General features: G+C 43.5%; 1 long non-coding RNA gene across 1 annotated transcript in view; it reads right to left on the bottom strand.

The window, feature by feature from the left end:
• Positions 1-3,174: 3,174 nt before the first annotated feature.
• The window catches only part of LOC122552051, a 26,799-nt gene continuing 9,209 nt past the window's right edge, over positions 3,175-20,764 (bottom strand). Inside the window, exon 3 of the long non-coding RNA XR_006312280.1 lies at positions 3,175-3,322. This is a non-coding gene — a long non-coding RNA (uncharacterized LOC122552051). The remainder of the gene's footprint in view (positions 3,323-20,764) is intronic.

Consider the following 20,764-nt stretch of genomic DNA (forward strand, 5'->3'; position numbering starts at 1 on the left):
ACACTATTCCATTCTCATCCATATGCCTATCCAATGACCGTTTAAATGCCCTTAAATTTGGCGAGTCTACTACTGTTGCAGGCAGGCCGTTCCATGCCCCTACTACTGTCTGAGTAAAGAAACTACCCTGATATCTGTCCTAAATCTAACACCCCTCAATTTAAAACTATGCCTCCTTGTGTTAGCCTTCACCATTCGAGGAAAAAGGCTTTCATTGTCCACCCTATCTAACCCTCTGATTGTCTTATACGTCTCGATTAATTCAACCTTCTTCTCTCCAACGAAATCAGCCTCAGTTCCCTCAGCCTTTCCTCGTAAGACCTTCCTTCCGTATCAGACAACATCCTAGTAAATCTCCTCTGAACCCTTTCCAAAGCTTCCACATTCTTCCTATAATGTGGTGAACAGAACTGTATGCAATACTCCAGGTGTGGTCTTACCAGTGTCTTGTACAGTTGATGCATGACCTCGTGGCTACAAAATTCAATCCCTCAACCAATAAATACCAATGCACCATATGCCTTCTTATCCAACCCTATCAACCTGGGTGGCAACTTTCAGGGATTTATGTACCCATAATCTATCTGTTCATCTACCAAGATCTCTCTGTTTATCTGCACTGCCAAGAATTTTAACATTAGCCCAGTACTCTACATTCCTGTTATTTCTTCTGAAGTGAACTACCTCATACTTTTCTGCATTAAACTCCATTTGCCACTTCTCAGCCCAGCTCTGCATCTTACCTATGTCCCTCTGTAACCCACAACATCCTTTGGCACTATCCACAATTCTTCCCACCCTAGTGTCATCCGCAAATTTACTAGCTCATCCTTCCATGCCCACATCAGGATCATTTATAAAGATGACAATCAGCAGTGGCCCCAAAACAGATCCTTGCGGCACATCACTGGGTAACTGAGCTCCAGGATGAACATTTCCCATCAACCAGCACTCTCTGTCTTCTTTCAGTTAGCCAATTTCTGATCCAAACTGCTAAATCACCTTCAGTCCCAAAACTCCATATTTTATGCAATAGCCTACAGTGTGGAACCTTATCAAATGTCTTACTGAAGTCCATATACACCACATCCTCTAGTCTTCTGGCACTACTCCTGACGGCAATGATGACATAAAAATCAAAGCCAAAGGCTCTGCAATCTCCTCCCTGGCTTCCCAGAGAATCCTAGGATAAATCCCATCCTGCCCAGGGGTCTTATCTATTTTCAGATCTTTGAAAATTTCTAAAACCTCCTCATTGTCAACCACAATCCCATCTAATCTAGTAGCCAAATCTCCATATTCTCACTAACTGCCCTTTTCCATTGTGAATACCGATGTAAAGTATTCATTAAATGCTTTCCCTGTGTCCTCAGATTCCACACACAACTTTCCATTATTATCTTCGATTGGCCCTAATCTCACTCTAGTCATTCTTTTATTCCTGATATACCTATAGAAGGCCTGAGGGTTTTCCTTGATCCTATTTGCCAACAACTTCTCATCTCCCCTCCTAGCTCTTTTTAGTCTTCTCTTTAGATCTTTTCTGGCTAACTTATAACACTCAATCCCCCATCTGAGCCTTCACGCCTCATCCTCAGATAAGCCTTCTTCTTCCTCTTGACAAGAGCTTCAACTTCTTTAATGAACCATGGCTCCCTCTCTCGACAACTTCCTCCCTGCCTGACAGGTACACACTTACCAAGAACCTGCAGCAGCTGTTCCTTGAATAAGCTCCACATTTCAGGTGTGTCCATCCCCTGCAGTTTCCTTCTCTCTCCTAAATCTTGCCAAATCTCATCATAATTGCCTTTCTCCCAGTTATACCTCTTTCCCCACAATATATACCTATCCCTGCTCATTGCTATTGTAAACATAACCAAATTGTGGTCACTATCACCAAAGTGCTCACCTACCTCCAACTTTAACACCTTCATTACCCAGTACCAAATCCAATATGGCATCTCCCGTTTTGGTCTGTCTACATACTGTGTCAGAAAACTGTCCTCACACATTGAACAAAAACTGATCCATCTAAACTGCTTGAATTATAGTCTTCCTAGTCCATGTTGGGGAAGTTAAAGCCCCCATAACAACTACCCTGTCACTCTCGCTCCTATCGAGAATCATCTTTGCTATCCTTTCCTCTACATCTTTGGAACAATTCAGAGGCCTATAGAAAACTCCCAACAAAGTGACCTCTCCTTTCCTGTTTCTAACCTCAGCCCAAACTATCTCAGTGGATGAGTCCTTACATGTTATCTCAGCTGCTGGAATACTACCCTTGATTAATAATGCCATCATCACCACCACGGACCCCAACCCCCTCCCTTACCATCTTCGCTGTTCTTACTAAAACATCTAAATCCTGGAACCTGCAACAACCATTCCTGTCCCTCCTCTAGCCATGTCTCTGAAATGGCCACAACATCGAAATTCCAGGTACCAACCCATGCTGCAAGTCCACCCACCTTATTCCAGGTGCTCCTGGCATTGAAGTACACCCATTTCAAACCAACATCCTGATTGCTGGTGCCCTCTCGCGACCTTATAAACCTATCCCTGACCTCACTACCATCAACCGCCTGTACACTGGAACTACAATTCAGGTTCCCATCCTCCTGCTGCATTAGTTTAAACCCCCCTGAAGTGCACCAGTAAATAAACCCCCAGGATATTGATACCCCTCTGATTCAGGTGAAGACCATCCTGTTTGTAGAGGTCCCTTCTTCCTCAGAAAGAGACCTCCTGCACCATCCCTGCAGCCACGTGTTCAGCTCTGCTCTCTCTGTGTTCCTCGCTTCACTAGATCCTGGCACGGACAACAAACCAGCGATAACAACTCTGTTTATTCTAGCTCTAAGATTCCACCATAGCTCTCTGAATTTCTGCTTTAGATCGCCACCTTTCTTCCTGCCTATGTCGTTGGAATGTCTTGGCTTTTGTGTGTATTGGACATTTTGTTCAAGGCCTCAGATGTAATCATGTCATCAAAGTCATATTTTGTGCATCTCAACAAGAAAACACTGTAAATGTGGGGCACACATTGGTGCTTTCTAGTAGATCATTTATAATTTCCTATGATCTGATTCAACAATGAATTCAATGCTGAATATGCAAGTAGATAACTGAGTGATGCCAAACACCAGAGCAAATGTCTTGGGCTCCATATTGACTATTGCGTTGCACAGATTATTGGAGTTTTGAACCAAAAGCACGAAAAGTTCACCTTGCAAAAGACACAAGTCTCGGCTTTTATGTGATTCATCTGCTTCCAGAATCATTCTTTCTGGGGGGGGGTTGCAGTATCGCAGTCAGCCAGAACCTGCATCAGAGAATTGAAGATGGTCATTTTGTCGCATAAGAACAAAGAACAAAGAAAATTTACAGCGCAGGAACAGGTCCTTCGGCCCTCCAAGCCTGAGCCGATCCAAATTTACTGTCTAAACCTCTCAGTCAATTTCTGAGCATCTGTATCCCTCTACTCCCCACCTACTTATGCATTTATCCAGACGCATCTTAAATTAATCTACCGTGCCTGCCTCTACCACCTCTGCTGGCAACGCGTTCCAGATGCCCACCCTCTGTGTGAAGTACTTGCCGCATGTATCCCCCTTAAACTTTCCACTTCTCACTTTGAAAGCGTGACGTCTTGTTATTGAATCCTTCACCCTGGGAAAAAGCTTGTCTCTATCTACCCTGTCTATACCCTTCATGATTTTATAAACCTCAATCAAGTCCCCCTCAATCTCCTTTTTACTAGTGAAAATAAACCTAACCTACTCAACCTTACTTCATAACTAGCACCTCCCATACCAGGCAACATCCTCGTAAACCTTCTCTGCATCCTCTCCAAAGCGTCCACATCCTTTTGGTAATGTGGCGACCAGAACTGTACACAGTATCCTAAATGCGGCTGAACCAATGTCTTGTACAATGTTAATATGATTTGCCAGCTCTTATACTCAATACCCTGTCCAATGAAGGCAAGCATACTATATGCCTTCTTGACCACTCTATCCACCTGTGCAGCAACCTTCAGGATACAATGGAACTGCACTCCCAGATCCCTCTGCTCATCAACTTTTCCCAAGGCTCTTCCATTCATTGTATAATTTGCTCTAGAATTAGACTTGCCTCAATGCATCACTTCACATTTGTCTGGATTGAAAACCATCTGCTATTTTTCCGCTCAACTCTCCAGTCTATCTATATCCTTCTGTATTCTCTGACAGTCCCTTATGCTTTCTGCTACTCCACCAATCTGTGTCGTGTGCAAACTTGCTGATCATACCAACAGTGCCCTATGGGGGAACTTTATCAACACCTTACTAAAGTCCATGTATATGACATCAACAGCCCTGCCTTCATCTATCAACTTGGTCACTTCCTCGAAGAACTCTAATAAGTTGGTAAGGCACGATCTCCCCCTCACAAAACATGTTGCCTATCACTGATAAGCCCATTCTTTTCTAAATATAAATACATCCTATCCCTCAGTACCTTCTCCAGCAACTTTCCCACCACCGATGTCAGGCTCACTGGTCTGTAGTTACCCGGAATATCCCTACTACCCTTCTTGTACAGGGGGACAACATGAGCAACCCTCCAGTCCTCCGGCACCTCACCTGTGTTTAAGGATGCCACAAAGATAATTGTCAGAGGCCCAGCTATTTCCTCTCTCGCCTCCCTCAGCAACCTGGGTTAGATCCCATCCAGTCCTGGGGATTTATCCACCTTAATAACCTCTAGCCTATCCAACACTTCTTCCCTACTTATTCAATGTGATCCAGACTAATCAAACTTCTATCTCTAATCTCAACATTCATCATGTTCCTTTCCTCAGTGAACACTGATGCAAAGTAATCATTCAGAATCTCACCCATTCTGTCAGGTTCAACACACAGCCTTCCTTCGTTATCCTTTAGTGGACCAATCCTTTTTCTAGTAACCCTCTTGCTTCTTCTATAAGAATAAAATGCTTTGGGATTCTCCTTAATTCTGCACGCTAAAGCTATTTCATGACCCCTTTTAGCCCGCTTGATTCCTCGTTTAAGACTTGTCCTACTCTTCCGATATTCTTCCATGGCCCGTTCTGTTCTTAATAAAATGGATATCCATTTGAGCAAATCTCTCAGTGAAGAATATTTTTCCATGAAGTTGGGTATATGATGACAGGAGGTTAAACATTTCACAAAAAAGTTGCAGATCCTCTTTATTCTGTGGGGTCAGCATTAGGTTATTGCCTTTGATCTTAAACATCTTGTCTTGAGATGGCCTCCATTAAGGATTTTAAGGCTGACCTTGACCTGGCATTTTATGTCATGGTGCTACTGCCATCATTGTGGTCATCCTCTGATTAATTCTCTGACCAAAGATCACGACATCACCAGCTTTACAAAGAGTCAGGTACACTCTCAGTAACCCTGTCCATGGGCTGCTAATTATGCCTTGGGTAACTGATAGCCCAAATAGTCAGAGATAGTATCGTCAACTTGGCATCCTAAGTATCATGAACTCCTGGAGTTCTCTAGTAAATGGATAGACCAGGAGCCATGCATCTTTCAAAAAGAATCTGAACCTGAAAAATTTAGGATCAAATTATTTAGTTTTTACTGGAACACCTGGCTAGAATAAAATCTGACACAGAGGAAGATGGTTGTGGTTGTTAGAGGTCAGTCATCTCAGCTCCAGGACATCTCTGCTGGAGTCCCTCAGGGGAGTGTCCTTGGCCCAACCATCTTCAGCTGCTTCATCAATGACCTTCCCTCCATCAGAAGGTCAGAAGTGGGGATGTTCACTGATGATTTCACAATGTTCAGCATCACTTACAACTCTTCAGATAGTGAAACAGTCCAAGTTCAAATGCAACAAGATCTGGATGAACAAAGAACAAAGAAAATTTACAGCCCAGGAACAGGCCCTTCGGCCCTCCAAGCCTGAGCCAATCCAAATGTACTGTCTAAACCTCTCAGTCAATTTCTAAGCATCTGTATCCCTCTGCTCCCCACCTACTCATGCATCTGTCCAGACACATCTTAAATGAATCTACCGTGCCTGCCTCTACCACCTCTGCTGGCAACGCGTTCCAAACACCCACCACCCTCTGTGTGAAGTATTTGCCACGTGTACCCCCCTTAAACTTTCCATCTCTCACCTTGAAAGCGTGACCTCTCGTTATTAAATCCTTCACCCTGGGAAAAAGCTTGTCTCTATCCACCGTGTCTATACCCTTAATGATTTTGTAAACCTCAATCAGGTCCCCCCCCCCAATCTCCATTTATCTAATGAAAACAATCCTAACCTACTCAACTTCTCTTCATTGCTAGCACCTTCCATACCAGGCAACATCCTCGTAAACCGTCTCTGTATCCTCTCCAAAACGTCCACATCCTTGTAGTAATGTGGCGACCAGAACTGTACACAGTATTCTAAATGATATCCAGCTTTGGGCTGGAAAGTGGCAAGTGACAATCTAACCACTTCCCTTTGACATTCAATAGCATTACCATCACTGTGCCCCCATTATCAACATTCTGAAGGTTACCATTGACCAGAAACTGAACTAGACTCGGCATATAAATACAGTGGCTATAAATGTAGGTCAGAGGCTAGGGATCCAGCTCTACTCCTGGCTGCCAAATTACTGTCCACCATCTACAAGGCACAAGTCAGGACTGTGTTGAAGTATTCCCCACTGGTGTGGATGAGTGAAGCTCCAACAACACTCAAGAAGCTTGGCACCATCCAGGACAAAGCAGCCCACTTGATTGGTACAATAACCATAAACATCGACTCCCTCCACCATGAAGCTTTGTAGCAGTAATGTGTACCATCTACAAGATGCACTGCAGAAATTCACCTTGGCTACTTAGTCAGCTCCTTCCAAGCCCAGGACTACTTCCATCTAGGAGGACAAGGGTGGCAGATATAGGGGAACAATGCCACCTGCAAGTTCCTCTCCAGGCCACTCACCATCCTGACTTGGAAATAGATCACTGTTCCATCACTGCCGCTGCTCAAAATCCTGGAACTCCAAGTTGCACCGGAACTGGTGGGGCACCAACATCCTGGGCAGGAGGTTTGCTAGAGCTCTGCGGGAGTGTTGAAACTAATTTAGCAGGGGGGTGGGAATCGGAGCTATGGATCTGAGGAAGGAATAGCTAATGAATAGCCAGATATAGCGTACAGAGAGTCTGTGAGAAGGGGTAGACAGTTGATTGCGCTAAGTAGTAGTCTGTGTGAAGGGTTGAAGTGTGCTTACTTTAACACAAGAAGTATCAGGAATAAGGGTGATGAACTTAGACCGTGGATCAACACTTGGAAATATGATGTTGTGGTCATTACAGAGACTTGGATATCACAGGGACAGGAATGGCTGTTGGATGTTCCAAGGTTTAGATGTTTCAAAAGGAATAGGGGGAGTAAAAGAGGTGAGTTAGTGGCATTGCTAATCAGGGATAGTATCATAGCTGCAGAAAGAAAGGTCATCGAGGAGTCAGTCTGGGTGGAAGTCAGAAACAGGAAAGGAGCAGTCACTTTATTGGGAGTTTTCTACAGATCCTCTAATAGCAACAGAGACATGAGGAGCAGATTGGGAGGCAGATTTTGAAAAGGTGCAGAAGTAACAAGGTTGATGTCATGGGTGACTTTAACTTCCCTAATATTGATTGGAACTTCTTTAGTTCAAATAGTTTGGCTGGAGCAGTTTTTGTCAGGTGTATCCAGGAAGGATTCCTGACTTAATATGTAGATAGGCTGACTGGAAGGGAGGCCATATTAGATTTGATGCTTGGTAATGAACCAGGCCAGGTGTTTGATCTCTCAGTTGGAGAGCATTTTGGTGATAGTGATCTCAACTCCCTGACTTTTACTCATGGAGAGGGATAGGCGCAGATGGTACGGGAAAATATTTAATTGAGGGCGGGTGAAGTACAATGCTATTAGGCAGGAACTGGGGTGCCTACACTGGGAACATATGTTCTCAGGGAAAAGCACAACAGAAATATGGAGGCTGTTTAGGGAGCACTTGCTGATAGTGCTGGATAGGTTTGTCCCAAGGTTTGTGAAGGTTTGTAGCTCAGGTTGAGGTTTAGGGTGTAGGTTGGCTCGCTGAGCTGTAGGTTTGATACCCAGACATTTCATTACCTGGCTAGGTAACATCATCAGTGGTGACCTCCAAGTTCAGCGAAGCTATTGTCTCCTGCTTTCTATTTATATGTTTGTCCTGGATGGGGTTCCTGGGGTTTGTGGTGATGTCATTTCCTGTTTGTTTTCTGAGGGGTTGATAGATGGTATCTAGATCTATGTGTTTGTTTATAGCGTTGTGGTTGGAGTGCCAGGCCTCTAGGAATTCTCTGGCTTGTCTTTGCTTAGCCTGTCCCAGGATAGATGTGTTGTCCCAGTCGAAAAGGTGGTTTACAACCAGGAAATTGCGTGCCAAAAACTGTATTGAAACAAGCAACACCAGGTTATCGTCCAACAGATTTATTTGGAAGCACTAGCTTTTGAAGCACTGCTTCTTCATCAGGTAGCTTCTTCTAAACTCCAGTGACAAGATTCCCAGTCTGTTTAGGTTTTGCTCATAAGACAATCTCTCTATATCAAGGATCATCCTAGTGAACAGCCTCAAATGAAATTATATCTTTCCTTAAGTAAGGGATCAAAACTGTTCACAGCACTCCAAATGAGGTCTCACCAGTAACTTGTACAGGTGCAATAAGGCTTCCCTAGTCTTATACACCAGCTCCCTTGAAATCAGAGCCAACATTCCATTAGCCTTCCTTATTATCTGGCTGCACTTGAGTGGTAGCTCTCAGTGTTACATGTACAAGTCCCCCCCAAGTCCCTTTGTTTTGCAGCTTTCTGCAGTTTATCTCCATTTAAATAATACTGTTCTTTCTTTCTCCCTTTGAAAATGAAAAATATTTTCCCCTATTGTACTCCACTTGTCAACTATTTGCCCACTTACTTAACCGATCAATATTTCTCTGTAACCGCTATCCCTCTCATAACTCGCTTTTCCACTGTTTTTTTGTGTGAAATGCAAATTTGTCAGGGTTACATTCATTGTATGGATTACATTCTCTGAATTACATTCATTCCTCACTCCAAGTCATTAATATTTATTGTAAACAGTTGCAGTCCCAGAACTGATCTCTGTCGAACCCCACCGTTCATAGGTTACCAACCCTTATCCCCACTCACTATTTCCTGCCCATCAGCCAATTCTGCACCCAGGCCAATGTACTACCTTCAATACTGTGGGCCCTTAACTTATGACTTAACCTTTCATAAAGTACATTGCTGAATGCTTTCTGGAAGTCCAAATGTATCGCATCGACTGGTTCCACTCTATCCACTCTGGGTGAGACTTCCTCAAGAAACTCCAGTAAATTAGTCAGACGCAACCTCGTTTTCATGAGGCCATGCTGACTCTGCTTGACTAGATTATGATTTTCCAAATATACTGCTATTACTTCCTTAATAATTGAGTCAAACACAAGACCAACATAATCGATAGCAGATGTGGTTTGAAACGTACATAAAAGCCACCCAGCTTTTCCTCACATCTCTAAATCATGTGGCACTTTTCTGACAGGGACGATACTTTCTCAGGTACATTTCTTTCAGGAAGAGTAATGATAATGTATGGACATCAGCTCCTGTGTTGATTTTAGCTTTTAAGATTGGTCAATTATGCTATGTTACGACACGGGGTAAACTCTCCTGATTAATTTAAAATCAGCAACACAGAAAAGATTTATCCCATGTAGTAATCTGCAAAAGATCGAGTGGCCAAGGACTATTTAAAGTAAAAATTAACAACTTTATTTCTTAAAGTGTAACAGAGAATAATTAACTAACCACTATTTATGATTTCTTCCTCTAACCTATCTTTTACCTTCTATAATACTAGTCCGATAAAACTCCCTATTAAGATTTACAAAATCACATTTCTTATCTCAAAACCAGGCAGCTTTCATTCTTCTATTCAGATTTTCCTGTGTCTTCTTTTCTTTTTCTTAAGAATTTCTGTGTCACAGGTTACTGATTGAAAAGGTACTTTTAAGAGAGCTGTTTTTCAAGAAGTCTGTTTACATGCTGCGCTTGGCAGCTCTCCTCTCAACTGTTCAATTTTCCTGGTCATATACCCCCAGAGCATTGGATTATGTCATTGGCTTTTAAAATTGTCAATATACTCAATTCAAATTGGATTGAAGTTTGAAAGTTTTTCAGGGTATAATTTAAACCAATTGGCCGAATTCGAATTTGTGTTTTTGTCTCATAGCGACTCAGTGAGTGCTATTGTTCTGAATCCAATGTTACTTTGTAAATTCTCCAGCACTCAGTGTACTTGCCAAGCCCTTCACTCTCTTAAAGGTACACACACATCTTCATAACAGCTATGTAAATGTTTCTGATTGTCTTGTACCATTGACATAGTGTATGTGGTTGACAACAAGGCATCTTTCCAAAGCCCTGACATGGTTTCATGAAAGGGAAATTTTATCTGACTAATTTACTGGAGATTCTTGAGGAAGTCTCAGCTAGAATGTAGAGAGTATGATCATCTGACATTTGTCTATTCTTCTGTTAACTATGTACTGCATCAATGAGCTTGTCTTTGTATCCTTCTTAATATTCTCCTGCTGCCAGTGTTGTGGTATCATACTCTCTTGTTGTTCACCTGTGCTTTCTTCTGGGGTCTGGATCGTTTTGAAACTAGATTTCCTGCATAAGCATGTCCAATGTTCCACATGGTTTGGAGATGTGAGGAAAAGCTGGTTGGCTTTTATGTATGTTTCACAGACCACATCTGCTATCAATCTTAGAACATAGAACATAGAACAGTACAGCACAGAACAGGCCCTTCAGCCCACGGTGTTGTGCCGACCATTGATCCTCATGTAAGGTAAACCTAATGTACAAACCCTCAAATTTCTGTGACCATATGCATGTCGAGCAGTCTCTTAAATATCCCCAATGACCTTGCTTCCACAATTGCTTCTGGCAACGCATTCCATGCTCTCACAACTCTCTGCATAAAGAACCCGTCTCTGACATCCCCTCTATACTTTCTGCCAAACTGCTTAAAACTATTACCCCTTGTGTTAACAATTTCTGCCCTGGGAAAAAGTCTCTGGCTATCAACTCTATCTATGCCTGTCTTGTACACCTCAATTAGGTCCCCTGTCCTCCTTCTATTTTCCAACAAAAAAAGTCCGAGCTCAGTCAACCTCCCTTCGTAAGGTAAGCCCTCCATTCCAGGCAGCATCCTGGTAAACCTTCTCTGAACCCTCTCCAAAGCATCCACATCTTTCCTATAATAGGGCGACCAGAACTGGACGCAGTATTCCAAGTGTGGTCTAACCAAAGTTTTATACAGCTGCAACAAGATCTCATGGCTCTTAAACTCAATCCCCCTGTTAATGTAAGCCAAAACACCATATGCTTTCTTAACAACCCTGTCCACTTGGGTGGCCATTTTAAGGGATCTATGTACCTGCACACCAAGATCCCGCTGTTCCTCCACACTGCCAAGAATCCTGTCTTTAATCCTGTACTCAACTTTCAAGTTCGACCTTCCAAAATGCATCACTTCGCATTTATCCAGGCTGCACTCCATCTGCCAGCTCTCAGCCCATCTCTGCATCCTGTCAATGTCACACTGCAACCTTGTTGGTATTTTGTTTTTTGCTGACTGCAGTAGTATTGACAGCACCTAAACATGTAATTGTTATGATGGCCTTTAGATTCTATTCACCTCCAAATAATATGTCAATGGCCATCACCCTTATCCTTGCCCAGAAGATCCTTTCTGAAGACCATAATTGGCGTAGAGGTGATTACCAATTTGGTCTTCTTCAGAGAAAGCACACTCATGCCCTTTGTTGAAGTATCTTCCGACAAACTAGTCAATAGTTTTCTGTTTCTAGGACATTTGTTAGAATATGTTAAACCTGAATTAAATTCTTACCTTGAGTTTGTCATAGAGTGGGTGAGGCAGCATCCAAGGAGCAGGAGAAATGACATTTCAGGCATAAGCCTTTCATCAGGAATGCAACATCGATTCTCCTGCTCCTTGGATACTGCCTGACCTGTTGTCCTTTTCCAGCACTACACTTTTTGACTCTGATCTCCAGCATCTGTAGTCCTCACTTTCTCTCTCTATTTGTCATAGTTTCATAGTCATACAGCATGGAAACAGACCATTTGGTCCATGCCGACCATAATCCCAAACTAAACTAATCCCACCTGTCTGTGCTTAGTCCATTTCCATCTCACATTTCTTATTCATGTACTTACCTAATACATTTTAAATGTTGTAACAGTACCTACATCTACCACTTCGTCTGGAAGTTGATTCCACACATGAATCACTTTTTGTGTAAAAAATTGCCCCTCATGTCATTTTAAAATTTTACTCCTCTCATCTTAAAAATATGGCCCCCAATGTTGAATTCCCCACTTGAGGGAAAAGACACGTGTTAGTCACCCTATCTACACCCCTCATAATTTTATGAACCTCTGTAAGATCACCCTTCAATCTCCTACAGTCTAGTGAACAAAGTCTCAACCTATTCAGCTCTTCCTACAACTCAAACTTGCCATTCCCAGCAACATCCTGGTCAATCTTTTCTGAAACCTCTCTAACCTGATAATTTCCTTCCAATAACAAGGTGACCAGAATTGGTCACAATAACAACAGAAGAGGCCTCACCAATGTCCTGCATAACCTTAACATGACTTCCCAACTACCTCCCAAACTGTGGGCTCTTATCTTATGACTTAACCTTTTGTAAAGTACCTTGTCAAATGCTTTCTGGAAGTCTAAATACATCATATCTACTGATTCCCCTCTATCCACTCTGGGTGAGACTTCCTCAAGAAAGGTATGAGCAATAAATGTAAGAGTGCTAAACATCTTCTTAACCACTCTGTCTACATGTGACACAAACTTCAAAGAATTATGCACTTGAACTCCTAGACGTCTTTGTTCTTGCTGACTGTAAATCCAAATACAACAACTAAGGTCCTACTTTTAATTGTGTAAGTCCTGCCATTGTTTGTTTTACCAAAATGGAATACCTGATATTTATCCAGATTAAACTCCATTTGCCATTCCTCAGCCCATTGACCCAATCAATCAAGATTTCTTTGTGATTTTAAACAATTTTCTTTGCTGTCCATTATCCCACCCATTTTGGTATCATCTGCAAACTTACTAACCATGCCTTCTATATTCTTATCTAAGTCATTTAGTTAAATGACAAACAAGTGACCCAGGACCAATCCCTGTTGAACCGGGTGCTCCAGTTTCCTCCCACAGTCCAAAGATGTGCAGGTTAGGTGAATTGGCCTTGCTAAATTGTCCATAGTGTTAGTTGAAGGGGTAAATGTAGAGGAATGGGTCTGCGTGGGTTGCTCTTCAGAGGGTCGGTGTGGACTTGTTGGGCCGAAGGGCCTGTTTCCACACTGTAAGTAATCTAATCTAATCTAATCTAATCTAATCTAATCTAATCTAATCGCTGGTAATAGGCCTCCTGTCAAAAAAATACCCTTCACCCCCACTCTCCGTCTCCTGCCATTAAGCCAAATTTGTATCCAATAGGCAAGCTCACTCCCAATCCCATGTGACCTAACTTTACTAAACAGTCTTATCACATTTTCAGATCCTTTCTGGGCCTTTCTGATTGTCCACAAAGACCAGCTGTATTAATTCTGTGAAATAGAGCTTCATACATTACTTGAATAGGTATAGTTCAGTGAAAGAATCATTGGCTGTCCAATCCATGTTTAATATTGGCCTTCCAGTTTTTGTTGAAGGTATTTGATTTTATTTTAGAGGTAGAGAACAGGGTTTGGTTGTTCTTTTTTCTTTTGCTTATTTTGCTTTGTCTATTCTTTCATGTTTCCATTTTCTTTGACTTGATTTGATTTATTATTGTCACGTGTACCTCAGTATAGTGAAAAGTTTCATTTTACTTGCAGTGCAGCAGATCATACCATACAAAGACACAAAGATCTTTGGGTGATTAAATCGAGCGAGGAATACAAAGTTAGGCTGCAAAGAAGGAGCACAAAAAGCAACATCAACATTAAATCTGAAATTTCTCCTTCTGTTTCACTTTATTTTTGATATTGCTGCACATTTCGGAATGGCAGGCAGTGACCAGTGGGGTACCGCAGGGATTAGTGCTGGGACCGCAGCTTTTTACAATATATGTTAATGATATAGAAGATGGTATCAGCAATAACATTAGCAAATTTGCTGATGATACTAAGCTGGGTGGCAGGGTGAAATGTGAGGAGGTTGTTAGGAGGTTTCAGGGTGACCTAGACAGGTTAGGTGAGTGGTCAGATGCATGGCAGATGCAGTTTAATGTGGATAAATGTATGGTTATCCACTTTGGTGGCAAGAACAGGAAGGCAGATTACTACCTCAATGGAATCAATTTAGGTAAAGGGGCAGTACAAAGAGATCTGGGTGTTCTTGTACATCAGTCAATGAAGGTAAGCATGCAGGTACAGCAGGTAGTGAAGAAGGCTAATAGCATGCTGGCCTTCATAACAAGAGGGATTGAATATAGAAGCAAAGAGGTTCTTCTGCAGCTGTACAGGGCCCTGGTGAGACCACACTTGGAGTACTGTGTGCAGTTCTGATCTTCAAATTTGAGGAAAGACATTCTGGCTATTGAGGGAGTGCAGCATAGGTTCACGAGGTCAATTCCTGGTTTGGCGGGACTACCTTACACTGAAAGACTGGAGTGACTGGGCTTGCATACCCTTGAGTTTAGAAGACTGAGAGGGGATCTGATTGAGATGTATAAGATTATTAAAGGATTGGACACTCTGGAGGCAGAAAACATGTTTCCGCTGATGGGTGAGTGCTGAACCAGAGGACACAGCTTAAAAATACAGGGTAGACCATTTAGGACAGAGATGAGGAGAAACGTTTTCACCCAGAGAGTGGTGGCTGTGTGTAATGCTCTGCCCCAGAGGGCAGTGGAGGCCCAGTCTCTGGATTCATTTAAGAAAGAGTTGGATAGAGCTCTCAAGGATAGTGGAATCAAGGGTTGTGGAGATAAGGCAGGAACAGGATACTGATTAAGGATGATCAGCCATGATCATATTGAATGGTGTTGCAGGCTCGAAGGGCAGAATGGCCTACTCCTGCATCTATTGTCTATTGTCTATTTACTATGCTTTCATCACTTTAGATACTGCTCCCTTAAGAAACACAGGCAGGTAGTATCAGATTTCTGTCACCAGATGGAATCTGCATTATATATGGAATGATGATGCCAAGCAAGAAGACGTTTGGTATACTTTCCTTTATTGGTCAGAGTATTGAGTACAGGAGTTGGGAGGTCATGTTGTGGCTGTATAGGACATTGGTCAGGTCACTGTTGGAATATTGCGTGCAATTCTGGTCTCCTTCCAATCGGAAAGATGTTGTGAAACTTGAAAGGGTTCAGAAAAGATTTACAAGGATGTTGCCAGGGTTGGAGGATTTGAGCTATAGGGAGAGGCTGAATAGGCTCGGGCTGTTTTCCCTGGAACGTCGTAGGCTGTGGAGTGACCTTATAGAGGTTTACAAACTTATGAGAGGCATAGATAGGATAAATAGACAAAGTCTTTTCCCTCGGTTGGGGGAGTCCAGAACTAGAGGGTATAGGTTTAGGGTGAGAGGGGAAAGATATAAAAGGAAACTAATGGGCAAGTTTTTCATGCAGAGGGTGGTACGTGTATGGAATGAGCTGCCAGAGGTGGAGGTTGGTACAATTGCAACATTTAAAAGGTATTTGGATGGATATATGAATAGGAAGTGTTTGGAGGGATATGGGCTGGGTGCTGGCAGGTGGGACTAGATTGGTTTGGGATATCTGGTCGGCATGGACGGGTTGGACCAGAGGGTCTGTCTCCATGCTGTACATCTCTATGACTCTATGACTCTAGTGCCATTGGAGAGACAGAATGAATCAGTTGATCTCTGTTCTTAGGTAAGCCGAGGCTTTTTCATTTTTAAAAGTTACCTTTTATTCAGGAGAGCTGGGTTTTTTTGTAATAAGAATTCTAACTTTTTAAAAATCTTTTAAATCGGAAAGCAGGTGATTTTTTTAATACAAAGAGATGGGTCCTCTATCTTGGCAAAAGTTATATTTTTAGCAGAAAGAAAGTAGATTTGCATTCTGAGTGTTAAATTTACATATTTCTACTCACATAAATTGGTCCTGCCAGATTTCCGTATGCCTTAAAGTTCAGGGCTATCACTTAGCTGATGTTCAATGAGATTCCTAAATGTCCACAACTGACAATTAGAAGGCTTTTATAGATGGCCACTACTGATTGTCATGAACTGCCATTGTGCTGTGGACTTTGCCTCCAGCAGGGTATTTACACCTGAACCACAATGCGTGTATTAGCTGACATGACATAAGTACTGGATGTGTGCGTAATGTGATTCTGAAAGATTTGAGAAACTTTTATTATACCTTATACACACGGTGGGATTTGAACCCGGTCTCTGGAACATTTCCTGATTTCTGGATTAATAATCTTGTGCTAATACCAAAAGGCCATTGCCTCCCCATAAGAGTGGCAGCAGGAAGGATACTGTGAAGAACAGAAGCGTGAGGAAGGAAAGAAGGGGAATATTTGAGCAATGGTGGTGAAGAGATGGTGTCCTAAAAGTACTCACAGACAGGCCAGCCGGAACTAGGGGCGGGAGGGGATCTGCTTGCTTCATTTCTACCTCCCCCTCTTCCTTGTCATCCTCCCAAGATGGTATCCATATGGCTGGTGATGATTGCTGAGTCCTCATAACTCTGACGTAATGGAGAGCAAGATAGACCATCATAACCTTCCATTGAAATCCTCTCAAGACCCTTGCCCTCAGTGCATCAGGTCATAGAACCTGACACCGATGGTCTGCTCCATGATATCTGTGTGGCAGTCATTGTAAGCAATTGCAGTTGTGTATTGGGTGATGAACAAGGATTGTCAGTCATGGTAGGAATAGGTAAAAACAATGACTACAGATGCTGGAAACCAGATTCTGGAACAGTGGTGCTGGAAGAGCACAGCAGTTCAGGCAGCATCCAAGGAGCAGTAAACTTGATGTTTCGGGCAAAAACCCTTAATTAGGAATAAAGGCAGAGAGCCTGAAGGGTGGAGAGATAAGCTAGAGGAGGGTGGGGGTGGGGAGAAAGTAGCATAGAGTACAATAGGTGAATGGGGGAAGGGGATGAAGATGATAGGCCAGGGAGGAGGGTGGAGTGGATAGGTGGAAAAGACGATAGGCAGGTAGGACAAGTCCGGACAAGTCATGGGGACAGTGCTGAGCTGGAAGTCTGGAACTAGGGTGAGGTGGGGGAAGGGGAAATGAGGAAACTGTTGAAGACCACATGGCATAAACCAAATCATCCGCCAACATTTCCGCCACCTCCAAAAAGACCCCACCACCAGGGACATATTTCCCTCCCCACCCCTTTCCGCCTTACGCAAAGACTGTTCCCTCCGTGACTACCTGGTCAGGTTCATGCCCCCCCTACAATGCACCCTCCCATCCTGGCACCTTCCCCTGCCACCGCAGGAATTGCAAAACCTGCGCCCACACCCCCTCCCTCACCTCCATCCAAGGCCCTAAAGGAGCCTTCCACATCTATCAAAATTTTACCTGCACATCCACCAATATCATTTATTGTATCCGTTGCTCCCGATGCGGTCTCCTCTACATTGGGGAGACTGGACGCCTCCTAGCAGAGCGCTTTAGGGAACATCTCCGGGACACCCGCACCAATCAACCACACCGCCCTGTGGCCCAACATTTACAGGATCCCATCCAGACCCACTCCCCTACCCTATCCCTATAAACCTGTATTTTATTATGGCTAATCCACCTAACCTGCATATTCCTGAACAACAGGCATTCAACCATGGCCAATCCACCTAATCTAGATAAAAACTATAGTACTCTATGCTACTTTCTCCCCACCCCCACCCTCCTCTAGCTTATCTCTCCACCCTTCAGGCTCTCTGCCTTTATTCCTGATGAAGGGCTTTTGCCCGAAACGTCGATTTTACTGCTCCTCGGATGCTGCCTGAACTGCTGTGCTCTTCCAGCACCACTATTCCAGAGTCATGGTAGGAATGCCTCATCTCCAAGCCTGGTCCTTCATAATGGCTTGAAAATGGCAGGAATGGCAGACTACCTCATAGTTACAACATTTTGGCTGTTGCATCATAGCAGGCAGTCATCAACATGATAATTTGATTTTAGTGCACACTAACTTTGCATTCATTGAATGGAGGCCTTTGCACTTTCTGGACTGCTCCTCATTGAAAGGACAGTGAAAGTAGAACTATGAATGTGCAGTTAATAGCTCCATTCACCATTGGAATCATGCTAACCCTCAAAGGCCCATGGCATTTATCCGCCCTCTCCCTGATATAGGTAGTAATCTAAAATTCATTGAGTTAGCCTAAAGGAGAACACAAATGTCACGAAGCTTGCTTTATTGACAAAAGAGTTAATCCAATAGATGATGATCTAATGATTAGAAAGGTTACTAGTCTTAATGAAGCAACAGTAATGGGCTAATCAGTTACAGAATGTCTGAAAGGTTGAAATCCTATAAAAAAAAGGCCAGGAGTTCAGATGTGGACTATTTATCAGTAAATAGAGAATGCTTGATCTTAGGATTGTATTGTGTAAATTGGATGATATTGGATTAAGAAAATGCACTAAAAAGGGAGTGCACATGCCCACATTCAACAAAAACATGGACTCAATTTTGTCGAGAGGTGCGAGGGATGAGCGGAGGACTGCTGGGAAGTATTAAAAAACAAAATTTTTTGAACAGACTGGCGAGGAGAAAGGGCAGAGAGAAACGAGGGCTGCTGGGAAGTTTTGAAGTGGGTGAGATCTTAACCTGAGACCTGACCACCGTGGGGCCTCCTCTAACCTTACTAAGAGTCTGTAAACTCAGTAAGTTTTCAGGTTTTCTCATTTTCTTTTCTTCTCTTCCTTTGTTTAGTCCTGCGTGGGCTTTCAGAATAGTGGGGTATGGATGTTAGGGCAGTTGCATGTTCCTCCTGCAGAATGTGGCAGTCGAGAGACACTTCACGTGTCTCTGCCGACCACATCTGTGGGAAGCGCACCCAACTCCAGCTCCTCGAAAATCGAGTTAGGGAACTGGAGCTGGACCTGGATGAACTGCGGATCATCTGGGAGGCTGAGGGAGAAATTGAGAAGATGTACAGATGTGTCACTCCTCAGACACAGGATAAGGACAGCTGGGTTACAGTCAACGGGAGAAAAGGGAACCAACAGATAGGGCAGGGATCCCCTGTGGCCGTTCCCCTCAGCAATAAGTATACAATTTTGGATACTGCTGATGGGGATGGCCTATCTGGATGCTGCCTGAACTGCTGTGCTTTTCCAGCACCACTCATCCAAAATCTGGTTTCCAGCATCTGCAGTTATTGTTTTTACCTGGAAAGCTATTGTTGTCAGGTCTCTGGCACTGAGCCTGGCACTGTGGCTCAGAAGGGAAGGGAGGAGAAAAGAAACGCGCTAATGGTAGGGGACTCAATAGTTAGACGGATTGACAGGAGATTTTGTAGTCAGGGACGGGACTCCCAGAATGTATGTTGCCTCCCCGGTGCCAGGGTCGGGGATGTCGCCGATCGGGTTTACAAGATTCTGAAGTGGGGGGGTGGTGAGCAGCCAGAAAATGTGGTACATATTGGCACCAATGATATAGCCAGGAAAGGGATTGAGGATCTGAAAAGTGAGCTCGGTTGGAAGCTGAAGAGCAGGACAAGTAGAGTAGTGATCTCAGGTTTACTACCGATGCCACGAGATAGTGAGATGAGGAACAGGCAGCGAGTGCAGCTTAACACGTGGCTGCGAAGCTGGTGCAGGAGGGAGGGCTTCAGATACCTAGACCGTTGGGATAGCTTCTGGGGAAGGTGGGACCTGTACATGAAGGACGGGCTGCACCTGATCTGGAGGGGCACAAATGTCCTGGGGGAGATTTGCTTGTGTGGTTCGAGAGGGTTTAAACTAGTTTGGCAGGGGGTGCGAACCAGGGCTACACATCTGAGAGGGGGGTAGTTGTAGATGGGGCAGTGACAGGATGTAGTGAATCTATCGGGAAGCTTTTTCATATGATGAAACAAGGGGATCGGTTAAAGTGTGTCTGCTATAATGCAAAGAGTGTCCGAAATAAGAGTGATGAACTTAGAGCGATGTACTTGGTGCTCTGATGTTGTGACCATAATGGAGATGTGGATTTCACGGGGGCAGGAATGGTTACTTGATGTTCCAGGGTTGAGAACGTTTAAAAAGAACAGAGAGGTTGGAAAAAGAGGAGGGAGTGTAGCATTGCTAATCAGGGAGTGCATCACAGCTACAGAAATGAAGGCTATTGAGGAAGGTTTGTCTACTGAGTCAGTATGGTTGAAAGTTAGGAACAGTAAGGGAGTAGCCACCTCATTCAGGGTTTTCTACAGACTCCCCAATAGCAATAGAGAGATTGAAGAACTGATAGGCCGGCAGATTTTGGAAAAATACACATGTAGCAGGGTTGTTGTTGTGGGTGACTTCAACTTTCCCAATATCGACTGGAACCTCCTAAGTGCAGATGGTTTGGATGGAGCTGTTTTGTCAGGTGTGTTCAGGAGGGTTTCCTTACTCAGTATGTAGACAGGCCGAAGAGGGGAGAGGCCATTTTGGATTTGGTGCTCGGCAACGAGC

This window comes from Chiloscyllium plagiosum, chromosome 7, assembly GCF_004010195.1.
Source record: "Chiloscyllium plagiosum isolate BGI_BamShark_2017 chromosome 7, ASM401019v2, whole genome shotgun sequence".
Taxonomy (NCBI): domain Eukaryota; kingdom Metazoa; phylum Chordata; class Chondrichthyes; order Orectolobiformes; family Hemiscylliidae; genus Chiloscyllium; species Chiloscyllium plagiosum.